Source organism: Cryptomeria japonica, chromosome 4 (assembly GCF_030272615.1).
Source record: "Cryptomeria japonica chromosome 4, Sugi_1.0, whole genome shotgun sequence".
In the NCBI taxonomy this organism is placed as follows: Eukaryota; Viridiplantae; Streptophyta; class Pinopsida; order Cupressales; family Cupressaceae; genus Cryptomeria; species Cryptomeria japonica.
Window position 1 is genome coordinate 600,822,802 of NC_081408.1, and position 6,750 is coordinate 600,829,551.

A 6,750-nucleotide genomic window follows, 5' to 3' on the forward strand; every position below is an offset into this window, starting at 1 on the left:
CTTGTAGGGCACAAGCAGCACGAGTGCGGTGCAGTGTGATCTAGGATCTGGTAGTGCAATTGGAGACAAGGGAAAGGTAATTGAATGCAAATATGATTGAATGAATAGTTTAAATAACTTATAGTGATGTTACATGTCTAGACATAGATTGATAGTTTCATATACTTGTTGTGTATATATACAGAGAATCCTTGGCTTCACATCCTTGATGACTACACCCAGTATACCTAAAGAAGAAGAAGAGATGCCTCGAGTAGATGTGTGTTTATTTTATTTTTTGATTAGTAGATATAATTTGTTATTATCAGTGACAATTATATGCTAACTTGTATCAATGTCATGTTTCTAAACATATGTAGGTTGTTTATGAAAATATTCAAAACATACCTCCTCTACCGAAGACATACATCAAGAGTCCTGCAAAGCTGAAGAGAAAACGTGGAGATGAGGTAAACATGAATAGTTCAATTAAATAGTTCATTTTTATGTTAACTTTTCGAATGTGAATTATATAATATAACTAATATTAATCATGGTTTGTTTTTCTTGTGCAGGATCCTTCAGAGCCGAGCAGTGCGGCGAAGAGGATCGATTTTGATGATCCATCAGTAGCTTAGGATGTTATAGATAGTTTTGGGATGCTTACATGTCTAGTTGGCATGTATATTTTGTATATGGACATACATTCACGTATTTAGACATACATTTTGTTTCAGTTGGTGTTTATGCCATATTTGTGTATGGACATACATTTGTAATCATTCGACATTTTTATATATACAGAAGTTGATATTCGATCATATAAATTGTTGTTCATCTGTGTGTGGTGTTATCATGGAAATCTTTAATATTCATTCCAATAATTAACAATGGTTAATAATGGCTATTTAATGAACAATACAATTCATTTCATTTCATCGTAAGTGTTGTTTTTATAATGAACAATATAATTCATTTAATGAACAATACAATACAATTTATTTAATGAACAATACAATTCATTTAATCAACAATACAATAAAATTCATTCAACGAACAATATAATTCATAAACAATACAATTCATTTAATGAACAATACCCTACACATGCTCCTGTTTTTCCCCCCCACTCAATCGAATGCTCGAGGTCATACCCTACCGGCGTCGTCCCTTGAGTGCCCTAAGTGCTCAAAATTGTCAAACTTTGACGGCCCCTAACTCAGAATCTGTGGCACCTACGAACGATCCGTTTGAACCTATGGGGCCATGAGAGGGGTCCCTACAAAAGCCTGTCTCGGTTTTTCAAGTTTCCCTATGGTTTTATTAGGGCAGCAATTTTTCAGTTGGCAAAAAATCGTCAGTCTCACTCAATGGAATGTTGTCGCGTGGCCAATTTCTCGTTCAACTCATCGTGATGATGAACTGTCAGCTCCGACATGTCTAGTTAGGCATAATTACCCTATGCATGCTCCTATTTTTCCCCCCACTCGATCGAATGCTCGGGGTCATACCCTACCGGTGTCGTCCCTTGAGCGCCCTAAGTGCTCAAAATTGTCAAACTTTGACGGGCCCTAACTTGGAATCTGTGGCACCTGCGAACGATCTGTTTGAACCTACGGGGCCATGAGAGGGGTCTCTACAAAAGCCTATCTCGGTATTTCAATTTTCCCTACGGTTTTATTAGGGCAGCAATTTTTCGGTTGGCGAAAAAATCGTCAGTCTCCCTCAATGGAATGTTGTCGCCTGGTCGATTTCTCGTTCAGCTCGTCACGACGATGAACCATCGACTCTGACATGTCCAATTAGGCATAATTACCCTACGCATGCTCCTATTTTTCCCCCCCACTCGATCGAACGCTCGGGGTCATACCCTACCGGCGTCGTCCCTTGAGCGCCCTAAGTGCTCAAAATTGTCAAACTTTGACAGGCCTTAACTCAGAATCTGCGGCACCTGCGAACGATCCGTTTGAACCTACGGGGCCATGAGAGGGTCCCTACAAAATCCTATCTCAGTATTTCAAGTTGCCCTATGGTTTTATTAGGGCAGCAATTTTTCGGTTGGTGAAAAAATCATCAGTCTCACTTAATGGAATGTTGTCGCCTAGTCGATTTCTCATTCAGCTCGTCGCGATGACAAACCGTCAGCTCCAACATGTCCAATTAGGCATAATTACCCTATGCATGCTCCTATTTTTCCCCCCCACTTGATCGAACGCTCGGGGTCATACCCTACCGACATCGTCCCTTGAGTGCCCTAAGTGCTCAAAATTGTCAAACTTTGACGGGCCCTAACTCGAAATCTATGGCACTTGCGAATGATCCGTTTGAACCTACGAGGCCACGAGAGGGGTCCCTACAAAAGCCTATCTTGGTATTTCAATTTTCCCTACGGTTTTATTAGGGCAGCAATTTTTCGGTTGGCGAAAAAATCGTCAGTCTCACTCAATGGAATGTTGTCGCCTGGTCGATTTCTCATTCAGCTCGTCGCGATGATGAACCGTTGGCTCTGACATGTCCATTTAGGCATAATTACCATACGCATGCTCCTACTTTTCCCCCCCACTCGATTGAACGCTTGGGGTCATACCCTACCGGCGTCGTCCCTTGAGCACCCTAAGTGCTCAAAATTGTCAAAGTTTGATGGGCCCTAACTCAGAATCTGTGGCACCTGTGAATGATCTGTTTGAACCTACGGGGCCACGAGAGGGGTCCCTACAAAAGCCTATCTCGGTATTTCAAGTTGCCCTACGGTTTTATTAGGGCAGCAATTTTTCGGTTGGCAAAAAAATCGTCAGTCACACTCAATGGAATGTTGTCGCCTGGTCGATTTCTCATTCAGCTCATCATGATGACAAACCGTCAGCTCTGACATGTCCATTTAGGCATAATTACCCTACGCATGCTCCTATTTTGCCCCCCCACTCGATCGAACGCTCAGGGTCATACCCTACTGGCATCATCCCTTGAGCACCCTAAGTGCTCAAAATTGTCAAACTTTGACAAGACCTAACTCAGAATCTGTGGCACCTGTGAACGATCCGTTTGAACCTACGGGGCCATGAGATGGGTCCCTACAAAATCCTATCTCGGTATTTCAAGTTGCCCTACAGTTTTATTAGGGCAGCAATTTTTCGGTTGGCGAAAAAATCATTTGTCTCACTCAATGGAATGTTGTCGCCTGGTCAATTTCTCATTCAGCTCATCACGATAACGAACCGTCGGCTCTGACATGTCCAGTTAGGCATAATTACCCTACGCATGCTCCTGCTTTGCCCCCCCCCCACTTGATCCGACGCTTGGGGTCATACCCTACGCATGTGACATCCATGAAGGGATGTGAAGGGATATTTTGTAAACAATCAGAAACCTTTAATGATAATCAACTTGAAGCCTTGAGATTTATGCAATATGGTTCAAGTCCAAAATTGTACCTTGAGAGCATTTTGATTTTACTTATGTCTTGTGTATTATAATAAAGACCAATTTGCCAATGTGACATCTTCATATGAGAGAAAAGCTTCATTTTATCTCAATACAGTTGTACTTGTTTCATTATTAGAAAAAATAAATATACAAAGATCTGTTATTAGTATCCTCTAGATTATGGATTTGAATTGATGTTCTCAATTAGTTATTATCTGTTTAGCTTTTCTTCATAAGGCACAACCATCTGGTGGTTATCATATGAGGACAACCATCCATGACTTTCAAAGTAATTGATATTTATTCCTACACCTCACACTCACAAGATTAATAATAAAATGACATTTATGATTCATCAAATGCTGACAAAGTCTAATCAAAGTTCAACTTCAAGATGTATACAACATATGATATTCAACTTCAAGATGCATACAACTTACCATATTCAAGCTCATGCCAACCACCACTTGGATATTGTTATATGTTGATTAAAGTACAATATATGTAATAAAACCATATAGTCTTACAAAAAAGTCATCATAGACCATCTATGTCGATTAAAGTACAATTCATTTGTAACAGGGGCACACTCACAATCTGAAGTTGCAAAGCCCTGTGGGAAGCGTCAAATTAGAAATTTATTAATCTGACTCATACTACTGTCAAAAGCATCAAAGATGCTATTGCTAGAGAACACCATGCTCCATTGTGGAGAGAATATTAGGTGCATCTGATGTCAGCATCTGAAAATGAAACAATGTTATTCAATTGCCAAAATCTAACTGACTTTATTTTATAAACCATTAATGAATAAAAATGGACAAGGTTACCTGAGTGAAAGTTCGATGACCACTTTGACTAGTAGGTGTTGATGTTGAAGGCCGAACATTAACCTATTTACCTGACTATCAATGTCAAATGTTTGATTCAATAGATCATCTGTCATGACAATTTGATCCACTGCAAATGTGTCCTAGCCACATGCATTTGAATCATCTTCATGATAATAAATACAACAAGACCCACAATTTAATCTCATTAATGCACAAAGGAATATGTACCATCACCAAGAGAGGGTCTCGTCAACAACGAATGATCTAGCATGAACCTGTATTTTTAAGAATTGTTAGTCTACACATAAAATGCATGGATGGACATAACGGATTTATGATAATCACTTCAACTGAAATGCATGATAATAAATGAAAAGGTGGGATCATATACCATAAAAATACGTCCCTTCAAATTATATCAACAGAACCCACTATGTTGACACAAAAATCGTAATGTGATACTGTTGTATATCATCAAAAAATACCTTCATGAGCATAAAGGTTATGCGATAATTATATCATAAAAAATTATCAAATAGTGTTCTCTAATAACAAAAATTGTAAAGCTCATCAAATGCATGATAATAAGTCGTGTAGCAAAAATACGTCCCTTCCAATTATATCGAGTGTACTCACTATGTGCATGCAAAAACCGTGTTACCAAAAAAAAACGTTCATCAATAGACCTACATTTTGAACACATCCTTAATATACACGTAACAAAATTGAACATTAAGGTTTAATGATCATTATTTGAAATGAAATGCATGATAAAAAAATAAGGCACCATTAAAGACCTACTACTCAAGTGTGCCTGAAGGGTCATCTCTTTGTTTAAGAGTATCTAGTATTGCTTCATGATCAGCAGTAGTCACTGTCCATAGCTCTTTGGTCTTCGGTTTTGCTTGATGCTTCAACAACTTGACATTTGTAGCTATAATAAGGTGTGAATACATTATAATGGTTTTGTGTCTCTCATAGTCTTCAAATGCAGGTATGCCATTCTTTCTAATCATGTATGTTCGCAACCAAGTTCCCACAACAACAACTGAACCTGTAGGATATGTGAACCCATCATCATCTGTCACTGGTTGTGTTAGCTTTGTTTTCCCTGTACACATCGTGCCAACCAATATTCTGATCTCTCTTCATTCCCTTGCGGTGCAACAACTGTAAAAACATGTCCTGGTTGTACAAGATCTGATAGACGATCATACTCAAGTGAACTTTCCATGTCACCGTTTGACAAGGATATTGTTTGAGATAAAGGAGTTAGATAGTGGGGAACCCACATATCAACCCACTCACTTGACTCACACTGATCCCAACCACACCGAAGACAACTCTGACAAAAACAAGCCAACGCTCATGTCCAAATGGTCCATGTACTTGCATCTGAGCTGAGAAATGAATGCATCTTTGAAGAATCTTTAATTGTTTGACAATCCAATCTATCTCCCACTGTTCCCTCCTCAACCAACCAAAAGAATCTCCTCACTGCTGAATCAAGAGAACCTCCATGTGACAATGCTAAACTACACCAATCAACAATAGAACGTGCATCAGAGAAATTTGCACCTGAAATCCTCAATTGCTCCTTAACTAGAGCTCTCTTCAAACATGCACCTGCTCCATCATGCTCTCCCTTCCCATGCCCCGCCTCAAAAAAACACCAAATATGAGGTATACGCCTCTCCACATGCATTCTACTCAACCAATAAAACATACATGCATTCTTGAATTGACCCGTACAGTTATCTGACCATATTATATGTCGGTCAATTGCAATATCTTTCTCATGCAAGAACTCAAAAAAATTCTCGAAAGAATGTTGCACATACTCAGAAGAGTGTGATCTATCATCGCTCATATAAAAATGATACTCCCTGATTATCTTCCTATCCTCTTCTGTACTATCAGGAGCATGTCTATATGTAATGTGAACAAAAATAGCAATCTGGACTAAATTGTAGTACTGAGACTGTACCTCATTCTGTGGTTGCAATGTATAGTTCTCTGCAAAATCAACCACCGATACAATAGTGCTAATTGGGAAAGAGTTCTTACACATCCTGAACTGTTGATCCAATCACTGAGACCTATGGGTGTGCCTTGCATACTTGTAGAAAATATTTTCCTTAAAATCCAAAATAAAATCAGCAATACTCACTTCTCTTGAGACTAATTCGCATCTAGAACCTTCACCTCCACTATTCACAGTATATTTCACTATCTCGTATCTTTTTTTATCAACATAATTATTTCCAAACTCGTGTTCGCTGCCCTCATGAAAACATGAAACAAACTTTGACAACCCACCGCATTCTGAGCACTTCTCATTCAAACAATAATTTCTATAGAAATGGCAGCCATCATCTCTAGGGCATAAAAATAGATCTTGCAAGTCTCTTGATGATCTCATAAATAACATTGCACCACACTCCTGCAACATCTCATTAGTATGCATCGTAGAGCGAATATGACATAAAAGTTCATGGTACATTGAAAACTCCAC

The 6,750-nt window shown here is 38.9% G+C and overlaps 1 long non-coding RNA gene across 1 annotated transcript; it reads left to right on the forward strand.

Annotated features, from left to right (window-relative positions):
* Positions 1 to 745, forward strand: LOC131874778 (uncharacterized). Its single transcript, XR_009372151.1, has 3 exons — positions 1 to 76; positions 360 to 449; positions 555 to 745. It is a non-coding gene; the product is annotated as an uncharacterized LOC131874778 (long non-coding RNA).
* The last annotated feature ends 6,005 nt before the right edge of the window (positions 746 to 6,750 follow it).